This window comes from Lissotriton helveticus, chromosome 6, assembly GCF_964261635.1.
Source record: "Lissotriton helveticus chromosome 6, aLisHel1.1, whole genome shotgun sequence".
NCBI classification, from domain to species: domain Eukaryota; kingdom Metazoa; phylum Chordata; class Amphibia; order Caudata; family Salamandridae; genus Lissotriton; species Lissotriton helveticus.
In genome coordinates this window covers 1,459,737,022-1,459,757,531 of record NC_136067.1, presented here as the reverse complement: position 1 = coordinate 1,459,757,531, position 20,510 = coordinate 1,459,737,022, and positions in this window count along the sequence as shown.

Below are 20,510 nucleotides of genomic sequence, written 5' to 3'. Positions count from 1 at the left end.
TCTGGGTGCACAGGGGAGGGCAATCAGCGCTGGGCGCCAGACGGGTCTGGGGACCAGCGGGTTGGGGTGCAGCAGGTGCACAGGATCAAGCAGACACCACTGGTCATGGTGGTGACCTCGTGTCAGCGTGAGGCGCGCCGCCCTGGCAGACACGCCCCTGCAGGCGATGACGCGATGATCGCCGGTGTAGAAGCCATGCTTGGTCTCCGGCTCTTCCTGTGCAGTGTGGGGGAAGTGAAGGTGCTGAGGTATCAAGCTGATGATGGCCTCCAAGACAGGTGTGAGGAAACTTGATAGGCCTGGCTGTGAGAGTCCTCCGACTCTGACAGTTGTTAGTTGGATGGTACCAGGGGCCAACAAGTGCAGCACAGGCAGCAGCTTTGTATGCAGAGGGATGTTGGTTGTCCGCTGTGTTCGTACCCTCAGGCTGTGGGCAATGTGGGTCAGGATGCGGAGGAGGGTTGTCCTTTGGAGGTGGTAGTGAGCAATGATGGAACATCCGCTGTCTTGTTCTGCGCTGCCTCCGTGGTAGTCAGGGGGGGGTGGTCCTGGCAGTGGGGGTTGTTCTGGGGTGGTGGCAGTGGGTGTTGTTGCCCTCTTGGGTCTCCAAGCTGCATGATGAGTAGCTCCATGGCATCTGTTGGTCTTCAAATGTGGCTCTGGGCTGGGCTCCTTTTCTACTGCAGGTTTTTGCTCTACTTAAGACCAGAATAAACCAGATCTTAAGTCCCTGCTGCAAACGTGCCGTTTTTGCATGTTTTTGGACCGCATCGCCGATCAGGCTGGTCGTTGAGAATATCACGAAGTGGTGTTATCGTGAGTTTTTGGATGGGAACGCCTACTCTGCATATGATTAGCATTAGTTGTCGCTGTCAGTCTTGGCGATGTTTTTAGTGGCAGCTATCGCAGGTAAACTGGCGATGTCAGCTGTTAGCGCAGGCTTGTGAATAGGGCGATAAATCTATCGCCTCTTTCGTGGTGGAAAAGTGCCTCTTAATCGGCGATGAGTCCTTAGGAATATGCCCCTATGACTTTTACTATTATTATTTAATTGTTGCAACAATTTAGGATGCATTTCGCATCGTTCAATAAAACAGCTTCTGCAACGCTTCCCTTACTGTACTTAGACATAATGGGTATTGAAAACTTCGGGAGGGTATTACTGTCACTAATCTCAGAAGTCACATGAGTGGGTACAATTACAAGCCGCACAGAGCTTCTGCCTCTTTTTAAGAAACTTTACCTTTCTAAAGAAGTACGGCCTGATTTAATATCTTTGCAATTATTTGGAAGATGATTTTGTGTTTTATTCTGTTGATAGTTTCCTGTCAGATGCACTTAAAATACAATAACTGCTTCCCGACTGACATTTTGTCTCTGTATCCTTGATCTGGGTACATGATGACTTTTATGGTGCTGACTGTTAAAGCGTTGATTGCCATGTGAAGATTTGTATGAATTGTATTGTTGTTTTTATCTGTATTTTATGATGTAACGTCTATATTTTGACCTTTTTGTGGAATTTTGTATAAATCCGAAAAAAGACTGAAAAATTAAAAGAAGTACAGTTTTTGTTAACAAATAGCTTCTAAGACGTGAATTTGTGAGGGTAAATGGTGCATGGTCGGTACACAATGGAATATCACTGTGAGCCAATTTTTTAGATTAAAACCTTGCTGCCAGTTTCTTTTTAATTCCATCTTTATGTTTTGTATTTTGTGAATTCATTGAAACTTTTATTTGGAGAAACCTTGACCATTCTACACAGATGAGCCCTTGCTGATTTCAGAATGCTGCCTAGTTCTTAGAAATGCAGGCCTCCCAGTGTTTCACTCACGAATGTATAGCTTTGTGTCTCTGCAGATTTAGATTATGTACCAGCAACAACAAAAAAAAGGTAACAATGACCACCACTTAGAAAGAGGTGAGTCCATAGTTAAAACCAGCGTGCTCTGTTTTCATCTCAACCTGCTGTGGAAGGCTGAGAAGAGAGAACAGGAGACATTTTAGTAATGTCATTTTAGACACATTCACTCACTTTCCTAAATAGAACGTTTCCCAATAAAATGAAACAAAACAATAAGATCTTGCAAAATTGTGTCTAGCGTCTCAGACTGAGAAAGAGTACTTCAAGCAAATTCTTGGTATGGTTACAGCCCCCAACATTTGGAAAAAGGCGATGCACCTTTGACATTAATATTTTTGAAAAAGGTGTGATTGTAAACGTCACCTTCCAAATTCCAAGCAAAGGGCTTAGCACAGGACAACAAAACCTTAAGGTTAGTGTCCTCAGACAGACGTCTCCCAAATGCCATTCCACTCTAATTACAGCTCACGATCATGTTAGTCCTGTATAATTGCTGATGATCTCCAAATATTTTTGGCTGGTGTTTTTACATGTCCTTTGGGGATAAGCAAGGCAGATCTTGGTGCAAATACCCATTACCACCATAATATGAAAGCACATTTCATGAGGTGATGATGAATAACAAGAGTGTTTGTACCTATTTGTCGTGTTACAATATAATGTGGTGTTGATGTGCTGTTTTTGAGAATTCTTCGTTTTTGTGCTGCATTATTTTATTGTGTAGTTGTGTCGTGCAATAGTTGTTGCATTGCTTTCTGTTTTGACTATTTTGGTATGTCATTCGCTGCTATGTCTAGTTGTGTTTCTATGTTCATGCAATATGTTCTTGTGTCCCTGTTGTTCACTTTAGAGATGCCACAAATGGTGCTACAGTTCTGAGAGTACCCCCACCACCCGTATTGAGCCCTTGTTTTGAGGTTTGGTTCAATTTGTGCTCACACCTTTGTATCCACTAAATTTCTCCAAGTTACATTTTCATTCAGTTGACCACATAATGAGGATACTAAACTTAGGTACTTTTTGTTGTTTCAAGTTGAAAGACCGTAAAAATCTCTATTTTTAAGAAAATGTGTAAATACAAAAGGTTTCCAAAGTAAAGACCTCCTTCTTCGAAAGTTCTCAGAAACAGACAAAGTTACAAAAAAAATTTTTTCACAGCATGTTTTCACAATTTTGCAAACAGTGGCCATGAGTGTCCGTTTCTTGTTTTCCCCCACTTGTAGTTTATGTGGGAATGAGGTGTAAAATGAAATGCTCAGGAGGGGGAAAATGGCAACAAGCTCTGTCTAGGTCAGTTCTTCCCAAAGGATGGTGTAGGGTGTTATGACACGGGTCATCAAAGGGGGGAACTGAGAGAGCGCCATGTTATTTTGAAATTTGTAGGGGTGCATTATAGTCCCAAGTAGTCAGCACCCGCATATTTAGAGGATTTACTAATATAGTATAGCAATGTAACGTTAGGCTAAGAAACAGCATGATGTGTTTATGTTTATTAATCGGAGACTAATGGGGTTTAATCGAAATGTAGTGTTGCCTAATGCAGAAATGTAGTCCTATGTGAAATGTCGCATTAGCAAGGATGTGCCTTAATGAATTAATACACGCGTTTATAAATGAGTGGATTAACACAGAGTTTTAGTATCAGAATATATTGTTTGCATGGAAAATAGAATTGACGCTTTATAGTGATGAAATGTAATGTTTGTAATATTAGAAGCGCATTTAACGTGCAATGGCCTGGGATATGCTGAAGCCAGTAGAGGCCTAATTGTGTTTTCTTAGGTTAGCTTTAGTTGAGAGGGAACGATTTTCTCGCTTCGGGAAAGAAGCTGTCTTCAGCAAAATGTCGAATTTTAACTTCGAATGTTTGCAGAAATGTTCCCATGTATTTCAGTTTGCAGGTGCAAGGCCACTCGGCTCGATAGGTAGAAGAGTCCACTGTTTAAAATTTAGGATTGTAGACGAGGATGGAGGAAGAGCTGCCAAGGAATTCGGGAGTGCAACATTTAGCGAGAAGGTGCCTGGGACCCAAGGACACACCAACGGACACTGGATGGAAAGGTGCCATGCTGGAAAACTCCGAAGATCTTCACCTGCCAGAGGGGCGTACCTCAGGGCGTGTCGGTTGATTTTTGTATTTTGTATTTGGGACAGCAGCCGAGGGTGGAGAGTAGATCTTGAGAGGGGATTGACAGAGCAGGATGTAGTAAGCTGTAGAGAGAGCGTCTTGGGAACTTAGGTAGAGTGAGGTGTAGAAGGAGTATCTTAGAACGAGCTCAATGGTAGGTTATTGGCTTAGCAAGTAGGGATGGTACTTCTTTAGAAGTCTTCACCGCTGACACCTTTATTCTTGTCCGATGGGAATGTTATGTGTTATGTAGGGGTGTCACCTTAGAATAGTGTAGGGACAGACTAATCGTTTTCTTTTCTCCTTTTGTAAATGCAGTCCAACCTTCAAGCGGAGACTGTTATTGGTTGCTTAATGTTACTCGAACTAACTTTGCTTTTTATCTTGAGTCGTTTAAGAATCTTGCGTACAATTATGTTTGTATTAGTGCCAGTTTACTTTTTGAACCTTTTATTGAGATGTTTGTATGTTCAACTCTTTTTGTCTTTGTAATAAATCTTTGAAATTTTCAGTGGTAGTCAGTGGTCCTTTGAGTTCATTTGGAATTTATTTGGAAGCGGTTGAAAGTTATCAATGCAAGATCTTCCTTTATACTTCTAGAACAGGGAACAAGGTCAATTGACAGGGTTTGGGGTTCTAGAGATGGGTAAGAAGATCTAGATTAAAGCCTCAGCTTCTTCAGTTGGTAGCCAGAGGATGGTTCCCTTTCTAGAGTAGGGACGGATCTGATCTAGATTAGTATAAGGAGTTCCCAAGGCCCAAAGAAATTAGAGGGAAACATCATTTACAACGCGGTCAGTACACCGCAGTGCTGTTACATCGCGGTCGTTACAACGACCGCATATAACAACGCTATGCCTTTACAACGCAAGTCTTTACATCGACTTGCGCCAGATGGTGTGCTAACATTAAAAATAGTGTAGTTTACTATCCCAACACCTTCCCTACTGATAAGTGGACTGGATTTGGAATAGTAAATTACACTTTTTTAATGTTAGCACGCCACCTAGCGCAAGTCGATGTAAAGACTTGCGTTGTAAAGGTATAGCGTTGTAACATGCAGTCGTTGTAATGACTGCGATGTAACAGCACGCGTTGTAATAACACGCGTTGTTACATCGTACATCCAAATTAGAGGATGATTGCCCAGTGGATTGTCGGTGGAAGATGGCGCTCCATGGAAACTGACGGAGAGTGATAGTGCGGCGGAAAGCGGCAGTTCGTGGGAGAGTGAGTATGAATAGGGTTGTATGTTGTTAGATTGCGGTGTTTATATGTTGTGTTGTGTTGAAATGTCTTGCGGAGTTTGAATGCCTGTTGTATGAGAGGTGATCAGGCTGTGAGTGCGCGCAGCCCGGGAAAATCTTAGGCTCAACGAGTAGCTTAAGTGGTTCAGGTGTACCACACACCTATAGTAATTGTCGACCATTGTTAAAGGAATCGTGAGGTACCATCCATTGCCCGCTGGACGGAGATAGGGGGAATGAATGTGTGAGTGTGTGAGTAACTGACGCAGGTCGTGAGTTGCTGTGTGGTTGTAACCTATCAGTTGAGGTGATTGTCCGGTCGTTTCGTGGACAGACGGTTGCCAGTTCGATGACAATTACGCGACTGTGGACGTACAGTCAGCGAAGTGGTTGCTTGGTCGGAAGTGATCATTTCAGTGTATGTTTGGGATGTGCGTGTGACTGAGAAACGAATTGTGAAGGAGGGGTACTGCTGCGCCACGGAGGCGAGTGACGTCAGAGAGTGCCGCGCTGGGATAGGGCGGTTGGAGTGAAGCAGCGCTGTGATTGGGGAGTGTCATCAGGAAGTGAAGGAGCGCTGCGAGAGAAGAGATGCTGGGTTTAAAGGTGTACGAGATTTGTTTCGACGAGAGAAAATGTTAGAACCCCGGGGTGGGGGGGGGGTGGGAGAAGAGGCTGCGCCCGAGGATAATCTAGCTCACTATATGGCTACAAATGTTGGGTTGCACACTATGTTATGGCTTGAGCACTGGGCAAAAATGACAGATGGAATTGAGGAGTTGACTTTCCCTAGGTACGGGACGTTCAGACTGGAAGTGTTGTATCAGTTGAAAGCGATTATGGCTTTTTTGCGACCTCTAGCTTGGGTAACAAGGGTACTCCCAGTAATACTTTCAGGTCTAGAGGAGGGAGTGGCAAACCAGCAGCAAACTAGAAAACCTCTATGTTGACCTATATTCATTTACAACTAGGCATTACTGCTCATTTACAATTTACAAAGGATGCAAACATAATACTGAAATCATTCACTTAGATTTGATGTTCAGTTTCTTCATTACTTTTATTTTATATCATTCTTATTTCATTTTTGTTTTTCTCATTTTTTAGTGACAATCTTTTCAAGATTATATTTTATACAGTGACATGAAGACATATATACAGATAAATGTAAAAATACAAAGTTAATACTTTTCTTATCCGGAACCCCAAAGCATTGTTTCTATCTTTCACACCATCAGTCATACATACTCAATCTCTCATACTCACTATCCTGACAAAACGATCATAACAAACACAGTGAAAAAGGCGAATACATATGTTGTGTCCTTTTGTAGACTCCTCAAGATATTAATTTAGTACTAGGGATAAATAGTCTTTTCGCACTATATTTCTTTCTTTCTCCAAAATTATAGTTGTGGTTTGTGTGAGGGTCTCTGGTGCGTACGGCCTACGTACGTTTCGGTGGTATCATTGCTTTACATCACCTTCCTCAGGGCCAACATGTAAACTGGACAACATACTATTAAAAACAGGGGGTTCACATTTGTCTGAAATGAGAACATAAATTCAATCATTAGTGTCTGTGCATCCTTAATATACATTTCTGATTCGATAAACTGTACATGCCATGTGCTTGTATGTGATGAAATCGCAGACATAGACGGGTGATCAGGTGCCTAAAGCAAATGGTACCTTATATCCCAAAGTTTAAAGAAAACCTTATTTAACGAAGAATAGGGTGATCCCAGAGTTTTAAAAGGAAAAAAGAGAAAAGGTTTATGTCCCTTCTCTTTTGCTGACTTATATGAGCTTGACTTTCATGCAACATGCTGTCATAGAGCGGTTTAGAAACAGATGTAAAACTACCTGTGACTTGTTTTATATTTTCAGTATGGCCAAGCAGAAAATCTCCACTGGTTTCAAAAATAATGACAAAGGTGGCAGATTCGTTTTCCTGCAGAGGAAATATATATATGTATATACCCCAATACGGTATGCGACTTGATAATTTACCATACAAAAGTATCCGGGTTTATCATTATAGCAGTTTTACCGGTTTGTGTCTGGATCCTGTGCAGACTGACTGTTTATTTAGCTATTTTGTTCACTTCAAGGGGCTTTTACCCAACTCGACGCTGGTAATTTGTGGTCCTGAAATAAATAAAGACACGCGGGAAATGGGTCTGGTATCTTGAACAAAGCCTTTCCATCTGTCTACGTGAAATAGATAAGTTAGATTGGCATAATTGCCTGCAGACTGTCAAACTGCAAGGATATATATGCAATGAAGTTTCTTTTGCTGTAATATTATTTTTAGCTTAGTGTTATGAGACGATAGGCCCCAGTTGGCTTTCTTATTATTAGAGCAACTAATTGCTCGTGTTGTTTAATAGATCTGCATTCCCCCTGGGGCTCCCTTTTGGTCCGTCAGACCTACTAGGATGTTACTGGCTACCACATGTCTGTATTAATTAGGTTTAGGGAGCTCTGTGTCGTAAAACGACAACATTTCTTTTTCTTACCTATATGTTAACTTTCCAAGGCCATTATTGTGAAGCTGTTCATATTCCTTTCCGGCAATGTTTATCTAAAACGCAGGAGACAGGGCGATTACTCAGGACGGAGTTCTACTTTAAAATGGGTTGAAAAAACGGCATCACATAACATGAGGGAGCAGCGCTGGGGTGTAATGCTTACCTGTGGACCTATGGAATCACGTCTTCCGAGGGGCGCCTCCGGCCGATGTCACTGCCACTGACATCGATCACTGGTGCGCTGTTCGTTTTTATGGCGGTAACTCAAGCTTAATTGTTTACAGCCGGATCGGTTCCTAAAGCATAGACATAGCTGTAGGACTATGCGCAAGTGTGTTTTCAGGAAACCTGATCGACACAAAGAGGGGACTCATAGTAAGTGTGGAAGTGGAGTTTTTAACATGGCGCTGGACAATGGAGAATACCTCTATTGATTTAAATATCCATGCCTTATGTTATAAATTGTAGTTTGTTTTTAGGAGTTTAATTGAGCTGAATGCCCAATCTGATCGGATTAACCACTGATTTGATTATTATATTGAATTCGATGTCTTTTCATCGTTTTAGGTTATTGTTGATGTAGGCAGTTAGTGCCTAGCCAGGCAAAAAGCCTTACATCAAGCAACTACAAAGTTGTAGTATAATACAGTCAACTGGTTGTCTGTGGACCATCTAAATGGAAATATGCAGACCCTAGGCATGTATCTATATGGCATAGTTTCGATGATGTAAGAAATTGGACTCATCACAGCATATTTTTAATCTACATCCAAAAAATCTATGCATATTGGCATTGCCCACTGATATTTTAAAAGGGTCGGGCTGGAATTGATGCGCCTACTCTGTGATAATCCAGCAGATTTCTTCATTATGCCCATGGCGTACCGTGTCTAGATGGAATATCCAGAAGGTTTCCCGCTGTTTCCTTAGTTTGGTCATGTCTTTCCCAGGGTGGTACTGAACCCGTTCTATGATCTGCCAACGCATATCCTTTTCTGTGTGACCAAATTGGGTATAGTGTGCTACCATAGGAGCGTTGTTTTTTTTAGTTCTAACAGCTGATTTATGCTCCGAGAATCTCACGCGAAATTCTCTCGCAGTCTCTCCTATGTAGCCAAGGTTGCAAGGGCATAGAATTAAGTAAATTGCATTAGATGTTTTGCAATTTGTCATCTCTCTGAACTGGCCAGTTTTATTTCTATAAGTCCATGAGTTGCCTGGGATGATTTGATCGCAGGCATGGCAGGTACCACACCTGTGGTTCCCTTTCGGTAGTGGTTTGCCATCTATGGACCGTTGGCAAGTGCTGTCTTTGTGCCTTTCCCTGCTGTGGACCAATTTGTCTCTGAGGTTGGGGTTCCTTCTGAACGCTATCAAAGGCCTTTTTAGTTCAGTTGCATGGTCGTTGGTGTTTAAAATTTTCCAGTTTTTATTTATGACCTGTCTTATTTTATTATTGAGGGTTGTGTGGTTAAGAACACACACCAGGTTGTGACTCGGGGCTTTGGTGGTTTGGTTAAATAGGGCGTCCCTATTGTAATATTTTGCTCTTTTGAGCGATTGGCGAACCAGTCTTCTGGGGTACCCACGTGCCAATAGGCGTTCTTGTAGCTTGTTGGCATGGGTCATAAAGTCTTGTATATACGTGCAGTTTCTCCTGATTCGAAGAAATTCACCAAATGGAATTGAGTCTTTTTGGCACGGAGGGTGGTAACTACCGTGTTCTAAGATGGTGTTTTTTGCAGTCGGCTTACGGTACAGGCTGACTGTGATTTCTCCTTCACTGCTTTGTACCCATATATCTAAAAATTCAACCTGTTTGCGACCTCTGCCTAGACCAACACAGTTTGAGGCATTGAATGCATGGATTAGGGCTGTGCACGAAAGGAAAAGGTATAGGCGACAGGAGAGAGTGAAGAGATCAGTTAGGGCCGTCCAAGACGCAAGGTGGGATGCTTTGGAAAAGAGATGGAGAATACAGATGATTGAGGGAGATAGGTTTTACCCGCTGTTGGTTAAAGCATGGGGATTCGCAGGGAAGGAGCACCAAGGACGATGACAGTGACACGGACGATAGCTTGATAGAAAGGCTGTTATCAGAGAGACCATCCCCCATACAATTTAGAGCTTGGGGAGGAGAAGTTGGCCCCGGTAGAGGAAGTGAGGGTACCGCAAGTCCCCCCCAGAACAGAGGTCATGGGAAGTATCTCGACAGGAGAAGGACAGAATGTGGGAAGTGGCGGTTCTCAGAGGCTGCCGGATGCTCTTACAGTACCGGTCACTATTGGCCCCATAGTGTCAGTGTATAATCGAGAGCATACACAAGGTGAGAGTCCATCACGGATGGGTACAGTAGGGAGCACAAACAGTGAACGAGAGAGTATGGTACATGAGGCGGGTCAGATGGCAAGGCCTACAGGGTGGAGTAACCCATTGCCGGCGTCAGCAGATTCATCAAGGGGTCAAATGGATTTGAGGGGCCCGAGACCAAAATCTATAGGAGAGCTGAGGCCGGACTTGTGGACTTGGGAGTCAGTTGAAGGGGTTCAAAGTGACAGGATAAGAGAAGGATGGGATCAAGGGAAAACTGAAAAATAGGACAGTTCCTCCCAACACCCCTGAAATAGGTAGAAGCAGGGGACAGGACAATGAGTCCAGGGAATCGAGTGGTGCATCTAGTCGTGGCACCTTGAGCGCAGCAATAAAGGCAAAAACGAATTGACGTGATGCGATTGAAAGCAGAAGTGGATACAATTGTTGAGGGAAACTTGCCCTTGGAAAGGTTTGAGCTTTATGAGCCAGATGAGTTGTTGTTTGTGGCGAAGGATGTGACTCGGAAAGCTAGATCGTCCCATGAGAAACTGACTGAATTAGCAGACAAATATGATGGGGACCTGTCTAAGACAAAAATGTTGCAGGGTAATTATAGATTGCAGTACACTGACCAGGATTTGGAAGAAAATAGAGTGATCGGATTAAAGACCCACATTCGGAAACTGATTATAGGAATACGAGCGTGGAGTAGGCTTGACAAATGGGAAGAAAGGTGGTCGAAGAACAATAGTGTTAGAAGGAGCACTACTGAGACACCCCCTGCGGGAGGAGGAATGGCGGGAATTGAGGCATACCCCTTGCGGGAGGTGGCCCATGGGGGATATGTGCATGTGCCTTGGAGTAGGGGAGATTTGGCTGCCTTTACGAATGATTTCCCAATGCTGCGAGAGAAACCAGTTGAGTGGTACAAGCAGGTAGAGGGGTTTGTTAAGATGTCGAAGGTGTTGTGCATTGACTTGAACACCTTGTTTGACATTGTTGTTCCAGGAGATTTGTGGATCGCATGCAAGGTCGTTGGAGATTAGCCCATTGTGGAGCCAGAGCGAGATGCTGCCACAAATGGACCTTCACCTCTTGTAATGAAAAAATATGAGCAAGTGATTACGTGGGTGAAATCTAAGGTACCACCAGAGGATGTAGATTGGGTGAAAATCCACCGGACGACCCAGGAGCCTAAGGAGACAGTGCATGAGTACTATGAGCGATTGCTACAGGTCTTCAAACAGTACAGTGGGTTAGACATTATGAACCCTAGGGACATGGGACAGTTTGTGTCAAAGTTTGTTCTAGGGTTGAGACCTGATATTTGTTTTATGATCAATCAACATTTAATTTGTTGGCAGAACAAGCCGCTAGATGAGATTTTGAGATATGCTAGATATTGTAGCGATGAAATAGACTCGAAGAACAAACAGCTATAGGACAAGCTGATGATGGTCCAGATGCAATCGGCAGACAAGGGAGGTACCTTAGGGAGGAAGCAAAATGGCCAGAAAAAGGGAAGCGGGGATGACAATAAGCCGAGGGTAGATATAGCGACATTGAAAAAGACTACAGAATGCCATCAGTGTCACCAGATTGGACACTGGAGACGCGAGTGTCCTTATAACCTTGCAAATCAGGAGCAGCAGGAGGAGGAACTGGTACAGGAACAGGTGCCTCAGGTGAAGACGACTGCAGTGGCAAAGAACAAGACGATCAAAGGGGGGGCTCTGACTCCTCGAGTACAGGTTCCCCAGCCACCAAAGATATCGACAGGGACTAGAACTGTTCGGCAGATGCCCTTCCTCGAAGAAGGTGATGATTGTTACTTGGACCCGTTAGCCTGACGGTGCCTGAGAGGGGAGCAGAACTGCACTCTTGGGGCGGTCCTGAAGGTAGACCAGAGGGGACCATTTGTAGAAGCTGATGTTGATGGTCACCCTACCACCTTTTTGGTTGATATTGGTGCTACCCGTTCTACTGTGAGATCCGCAGTAGTTCCAAACCTACCCCTCTTTGGACAGACAATCCAAGTTGGTGTTGCCAATAGGAAACTGATGAATCCTTTAACAGAACCGATTCCGGTGAGAATAGGGACGTTCAGAGATAGACACCAATTTTTGGTGTGTGATTCAAGTCCTGTTTGCTTGCTAGGGAGAGACCTCTTACGCAAGCTCAATTGCACCATCTATTGCACCCCCAAAGGAGTGGAATTACAGACTAATGATGACGTGCTACCTTTTAGGTCGCCAATCAGCGTGTGTGCATAGAACTGTACCCTGCCCTGACAGTTGAGGAACTCCCTTATGATCTGCGAGACTCAGTTTCCCAGGTGGTGTGGGACTTCACTGGAGAAGATATTGGGTTGATTAAGGGTGTTGAGCCAGTTAAGATTCAGGTCAAGGAGAATGTCAATTTTCCCCGAACACCCCAGTATAATCTAACCCCAGAAACGATTTTAGGGATAAAGCCTGTAATTGAGTCTATGATCAAACAGGGAATACTGAAGGAGATATTGGGGAGTCTATGTAACTCCCAATAATGGGATTGCAGAAACCAAGTGGGAAAAGTTCAGGATCGAACAGGATCTTCGCCGGGTGAACAACATAGTTGTTCCATGTTGTCCAGTGGTACCTAATCCGTCTGTGATCTTATTTCAGATCCCGTGCCAAGCTGAGTGGTTCACGGTGATAGACCTCTCTCGGGCTTTCTTTTCAATATCCTTGCATGAGGAGAGACAATTTTTATTTGCTTTCCGGCTGGAGAACAGGGTCCTAACGTGGTGTTGTATCCCTCAGGGGTACACTGAGAATCCATCGATATTTAATCAGATTTTGAAAAAGAATCTTGAGAGTCTGGTACTGCCGCAGAACTCTGTTCTCGTCCAGTATATAGATGACCTCCTTGTTGCATCAGAGACTGAAGATGCATGCAGAATTGATTCCATTGCTCTACTGAATCATTTGGCAGAGAATGGACACAAGGTCTCGCCAAATAAGTTACAATACGGTCTGAACGAGGTGCAGTATTTGGGACACAGAATAGAGAAGGGTAAAAGGAAGGTGTCACCAGATAGGATCGAGGCAATATTGAAAATGACGGTGCCTTCCACTCAGACGGAGGTCAGGATGTTCTTGGGGATGGTTGGTTACTGTCGCCAGTGGATTGCCAACTTCTCGCTGAAGGCGAAGCCCTTGCAGAGACTGACGCACAAGGATGTGTGTTGGATCCGGTACCATGGGACAACGACTGTATGAAGGCGTTCCTTGAGTTGCGAGAGGAGCTTTGTCGTGCTCCGGCCCTGTGAATGCCCGACTACAATAAGTCTTTTTCATTGTTCTGCTGTGAACGAGAGGGTTGTGCATTAGCAGTTTTAGTTCAGGAGCACGGAGGTGTCCGTAGACCAGTTGCCTATTTCTCAGCTACTTTAGATCCAGTAGCTTCAGCGTTGCCCGGATGTTTTAAATCCGTTGCTGCAACAGGTGTCAGCATTGAAAGGGGTGAAAGCATTATTATGGGACATCCATTGACTGTTTTTGTACCACATTCAGTTGAACTGTTGATGACCAGGACCAAGACACAGCACTTGACTAATAACAGGCTCACACGCTACGAGCAGGTTATACTTGCTGTGGAGAATATGTCCCTTAAGCGGTGCTCTGTTTTGAATCCTGCTACCTTGATGCCGTTGCCTAATACGCTTGATGAAGATTGTGAGGACCATGATTGTCTTGATGTGACTGAACTTTGCACCAAATCGTTTATCTGACATTGTTGATGAACCATTGCTTGACCCTGATGAAACTTTCTTTGTCGATGGTTTATGTATAAGAGAAAGTGTTGGTCCGTTGAGAGCAGCGTTTGCTGTATGTACCATTTCAGGAGTTGTCGAAGCTGCATGCCTGAAAGGAGTATACTCCGCTCAGGTGGCTGAACTTATAGCTTTGACACGTGCCTGTTTGGCCACAAAGGGAATTCAGATTACCATTTATACTGACAGCCAATACGGGTTTGGTATAGTTCATGACTATGGACAGCTATGGTCTCAGAGAGGGTACATGACTTCATCTGGAACACCAATCCGGAATGGAGAATTTGTTAGGCTGCTTCTAGAAGCTTTACAGGAACCTTTGGAAATTGCTGTTGTAAAGTGCACGGCTCATAGTAAAGGAACTGATTTCGTATCACTTGGAAAACGCTATGCGGATGAGGTTGCATGATTCTGCGTGGAGCAAGGTTATTCATTTACTGAACAGGAGATAGAAGGATGCAAGGAAAGAACTGAGATAGACATGATGCTTGCCATGGCTGATACTTGGGATGAGCTCAGATGTATGCAAGAACAAGTGTCCGAACATGAGAAAAATGTATGGATCAATTCAGGCTGTGTGAAAGGAGATGTGGACATTTGGGTTTCGTCTGATGGAAGAGCAGTGTTGCCAGATTAGCTGTTGAGTCCGATGGCGAGACAAATTCATGGTGCAGTTAATTTGGGAAGAGATGCGATGATGCGAGTGTTCAGACAAACATGGTACAATCCAAAGTTTCGTGCAGTGGCCGAAGCTGTATGTCAAAGGTGTGTTACATGTCAACAAATGAATGTTGGGAAAAGAACGGCAGTCACCATGAGTCACATTGGGAGGTCAGGGGGACCGTTCAACAGGATGAAATTGGATTTTATCTAGATGCCAAGATGCAACCACTTGAGATACATTTTGGTAGTGGTGTGTGTGTTCTCACGGTGGGTGAAGGCATACCCGACACGCAGGTGCGACATCCTTACCGTAGCTAAGTTATTGTTGAGGGAACTAGTGCCTAGATTCGGGGTCCCGACCTCTTTGGAATCGGACAGAGGAACTCACTTCCATAGTGAGGTCATGAAGATGATTAGTACGGCATTGAACATTGATCAGAGACTCCAATGTAGTTATCGTCCAGAGGCTTCTGAGATAGTGGAGCAGATCAACGGAACTTTGAAAGCAGGGATGGCGAAAGTGTGTTCCTCCACGTCCCTTAAGTGGCCAGATGCCTTACCTTTGGTGCTAATTAGCCAGCACAGTACCCCAGACAGGAGAACAGGTCTCTCGCCTCATGAAGTACTGATGGGGAGGGCAATGCTAGCGGTACCATCAACAGCTTTGCTGAGTATCACAGATGATCTGATCCTTGATTATTGCAAGGGACTCGCTGATGTTATCCGTTCTGTGTCCCATCAGGTGCAGGCTGCTGTGGTTCCAGTTTCCAGTGACCTCTGCCACGCCCTGAGTCCAGGGGACTGGGTGTTGGTTCGGAAGCACATGAGAAAAAGCTGTTTGGATGCTCGTTGGAAGGGGCCCTACCAAGTCATCCTTACTACGGACACTGCTGTGAAGTGTGGTGGGTTGCCGAATTGGGTGCATGCTTCACACACCCGTCGAGTTCCAGCACCCTTGGAAGAAACAGCTCCGCTCCCTGATGAAAATCCAGCTGCAGTGGCAAGGCCACAGGAGGGGACAAGCCAAGCTGTGAGGGTGTCTGAAGAAGCTGGTGATTCACCTGATCAAGTTGAGGAGAGTCATAGGGAAAGTGAATTTGAAACAGTCTCTGAAAGGGGAACTGACTGTGAAAGTGACCCAAAACTGAACTCAGCTGAAGAGAACAGTGAGCAAAGTGAGTGAGTCGAGAGCAGGAGGACCAGCGGAGCGGGGGAACAGTGGTCGGAAAGACAAAGGCGACTGAACCTGAGGCTGGTTTCCGAAAGAGATCTTGCTCCGGTGTCTGAAGCGTCCGAATCAGATGGAGAAGGGGAAGTGCAAACTCGTGAGGGATTAAGAAGATCCAGGCGAAAGAGAGTGCCTTGCCGGAGGTACTTGACCCCCGAGTGGACCTACCCTATGACTGATGCCAGGCGTACTGAGATCAGGGAGGGTGAGGGCTGTGACGGTGATCAGTAACAGTCCTAGCATCAAGTTGGACGTGTTGTTGTTGGTACCGGGACTTGAGATCGAAGGGGTACTGACCATCACTGTTCCAGATCCACCGATTTTAAGTAGAATTCGTCATTTGATCTTGAGTAGATTGCTTTTTCCTACATTTGGCCCTGAAATTTCAGCTCAAGAATCCATAGTTATTCGTCTTGAACTTTTGGAATATGTGTTAGAAGCAGTTGGAACAAGCCTTATTATTGATGAATGAGACTGTTGTAAATAATTGTTGTAAATAACCTAGGTCCGAGTGGAAGAAGAAGAAATGTATGGACTTCCCATAGAGGACGGAGAAGGGTTAGGTTTGCCTGTTGTTGCTGTAAATAAAGAACTGAAAATAAAAAAGGGACTTTCAGCCTCTGAGGTGTGGATCGAGTACTTCAATTGTAAAGAAGGAAGGAAAAGACTTTGATGACTGTTTCGAGAGACAAGTCCTGAGACCATGGAGGCTGGGAACCCGAATCATAGAGCTAGGTGCATTGTAGGCACACTTGTAGGAGGAGTAATACTCTTCATTGTTTTAGTAGTTGTAGTCTCATACTTGGCACCACACGAGCAGGCAGTAGAGGTCGAGGGTACACCTACACCTACTACTCCTAGCAAAGAAGAGGTAAAGGTAGGACGTGACAGAGCTTTGCTGCCTGAAGAAAGTCGTAGATTACATGTAGATCTGTCCAAGGGTAATTTCAAGCTTAATGCCTATGCGAAGTTGTTGTATGAATACATTGATACGATGGATGCGAAAGACTGTTATGTGTGTATGCAATTGCCTGCTTCTGTAGACAAGGGTATTAGATACCATCATCTCCCATTGACTTATGTAATTTCATGTAGTTTGTTGCTTAGCATATTTTATGGTCATAATCATTTTGAGTATTTCTTTTCGAATTATGATGCGGTGCTTCCTGAAGTGCCGGCATATAAGCATTTGAATAAGTATGATTATTATAAGTCAGAGGATAGGCTTGGAACATATTTTATTCCGACCCAGGAGTTGGATACCGCTTATGCGCACCGTCATAATTTGACGTGCCTGTTGTCAGAGACTGAGAAGGAATTCATTGATCAATTGGAAGATAGACACCGAAAACAAAAACAGTTGCGAGATTCAGGACAAGGTAAAGTGGACTGGACAGATGAGGAGAGGTTACACAAGACTAAAGGGAGTTTTGGTCCAATAACTTTAGATGAAGTACAGAAAGGAAAGTTGTGCATTCACCGACCACCAACATATTATGAGAATGTTAATATAGGTCACACCACGTGTGAGCATACGTTCAGTCTAGAGTGCTATGCAAATGACTTTTTGCAAGGTGTGGTGCAAGTGATTCCGACGTTGTATTTCGTCTGTGGGAGGAATGCTTATGTGCGATTGCTAAGAAGTGGTATGGAACGTGCTATTTAGCGATCATTTTCCCTAAGATTTACCATACAGAAGATTTTGAGTTAATCGAAGGAGGACAACATGTGAGAGTGAAGCGAGGTGAAAGTGCAGGAGCAATAGTTGGAGATGTTTTTGGAGCAATGATACCCATGGTGGGAGTGATTCTGAATGACGTAAAGATCCGGAGGTTGGCGACTGTTGTGGATGAACTATCCATGAATACAGCTAAGTCCTTAGTGTTAGTTGCGGGTGAGATGTTGTCGATAAGGACTATGGTTTTACAAAATCGTCTTGCATTAGACGTCCTTCTAGCAAAAGAGGGAGGATTCTGTAAACTTTTGAAGGTTCAAGAATGTTGTACTTATATACCAGATACTGGCAAGGATGTGGAGAAATATATAAGTAACATTACTGCGATACATTATGAGATTGAGGACTTGACGGAAGAAACTGTTTGGGAAAAGATTGGAAAGGGGTTTGGAAAGGTTGGTAGTTGGTTTGCCAATCTTGGGAAGGGAATTCTTGGTTACATTTTGAAACCCATATTAATAATGGTGTGTTGTGTGATTGGACTGTAGGTATTGGTCAGAGCGTACAAGTGGTACAGGTCAAGTCAATTGGAGAGATCAATGCGAATGCAAGAGAGACGTATGGAGAGGCTGCAGGACAGTCAGTATCAGAGCCTCAAGAGCATGGAAATGCTCAGGAGGGGGAAAATGGCAACAAGCTCTGTCTAGGTCAGTTCTTCCCAAAGGATGGTGTAGGGTGTTATGACACGGGTCATCAAAGGGGGGAACTGAGAGAGCGGCATGTTATTTTGAAATTTGTAGGGGTGCATTATAGTCCCAAGTAGTCAGCACCCGCATATTTAGAGGATTTACTAATGTAGTATAGCAATGTAACGTTAGGCTAAGAAACAGCATGATGTGTTTATGTTTATTAATCGGAGACTAATGGGGTTTAATCGAAATGTAGTGTTGCCTAATGCAGAAATGTAGTCCTATGTGAAATGTCGCATTAGAAAGGATGTGCCTTAATGAAATAATACACGCGTTTATATATGAGTGGATTAACACAGAGTTTTAGTATGAGAATATATAGTTTGCATTGAAAATAGAATTGACGCTTTATAGTGAGGAAATGTAATGTTTGTAATATCAGAAATGCATTTAAACGTGCAAGGGCCTGGGATATGCTGAAGCCAGTAGAGGCCTAATTGTGTTTTCTTAGGTTAGCTTTAGTTGAGAGGGAACGATTTTCTCGCTGTCCATTGTATAGAATTTAGGATAGTAGACGTGGATGGAGGAAGAGCTGCCAAGGAATTCGGGAGTGCAACATTTAGCGAGAAGGTGCCTGGGACCCAAGGACACACCAACGGACGCTGGATGGAAAGGTGCCATGCTGGAAAACTCCGAAGATCTTCACTTGCCAGAGGGGCGTACCTCTGGGTGTGTCGGTTGATTTGGGGATTTTGTATTAGGGACAGCACCCGAGGGTGGAGAGTAGATCTTGAGAGGGGATTGACAGAGCAGGATGTAGTAAGCTGTAGAGAGAGCGTCTTGGGAATTTAGGTAGAGTGAGGTGTAGAAGGAGTATTTTAGAACAAGCTCAATGGTAGGTTATTGGCTTAGCAAGTAGGGATGGTACTTCTTTAGACGTCTTCACCGCTGACACCTTTATTCTTGTCCGATGGGAATGTTATGTAGAGATGTCACCTTAGAATAGCGTAGGGACAGACTAATCGTTTTCTTTTCTCCTTTTGTAAATGCAGTCCAACCTTCAAGCGGGGACTGTTCTTGCTTGTTTAATGTTACTCGAACTAACTTTGCTTTTTATCTTGAGTCGTTTAAGAATCTTGCGTAGAATTATGTTTGTATTAGTGCCAGTTTACTTTTTGAACTTTTTATTGAGATGTTTGTATGTTCAACTCTTTTTGGCTTTGTAATAAATCTTTGAAATGTTCAGTGGTAGTCATTGGTCCTTTGAGTTCATTTGGAATTTATTTGGAAGCGGTTTAAAGTTATCAATGCAAGATCTTCCTTTATACTTCTAGAACAGGGAAAAAGTTCAATCGACCGGGTTTGGGGTTCCAGTGATGGGTAAGAAGATTTAGATTAAAGCCCCAGATTCTTCAGTTTTCCCAATAAAACTTGCAATTTATATAAAGAATTGTGAAAATAAGAAAGAAACAATTGAAATAGGAAACAATAATATCATCTGTTCCATTTTGCAGCGAAGGCCAATCTACAAAAGTAATGTATTGGTCCATCAATCAGACTCTGACGGTGGGGGAGATTTATAGTGTTTGTCAGTTAAAAAAACACTTGATACCCAGAGCCACCAACATAATCTGCAGCATATAATGATTTTTCCTTGTGTTCGATCATTCATAAATACATCAGGTACAATATAAGGAATAAACAAATTGTATGATGGACAGCCATGTATCTTTTAATTGTTCCTAATAGTCTGGGTTTAGTAATTGGGATTAGTTATACCATTCAGAATTTCATAGAGTGGATTGCGTAGAGTGAACTGGGGTAGAATGGAGTGGTGTAGAGTGGAGTTGCATAGTGGAATAATGCACAGTGATGTGGCATAAAGTGAAGTGTGTGAAGCAGAGTGGCATAGAGCAGAATAGTGTAGAGTGTAGTTGAATACAGTGAAATAGCTTAGCGTGGAGTGGTGTAAAGTGGAATGGTGTACCGTGGAGTGGTGTAGACAGTAGTGACGTAGAGCAGAGTGCATAGAGTGGAATAGCATACAGTGAGCAGTGTAGAGTTGAGTGCATAGATTGGAGTGTGTTACAGTGGAGTGGCGTACTGTGTATTAGCATATAGTGGAGTGGCATAGTGTAGAGTGGCATAGTGTAGAGTGGCATAGAGTGGAGTGGCGTAGAGTGGAGTGAGGTATAGCGTATAGGCGTACAGTGGAATAGTGCAGAGTGGAGTGGTGTACAGTGGAGTGAAATGAAGTGGAGTGGCATAGAGTGGAATAGTGTCAAGTGAAGTAGGGGAGAGTGGAATTACATACAGTGGAATATCGTACATTGGAGTGGTGTACAGTGGAGT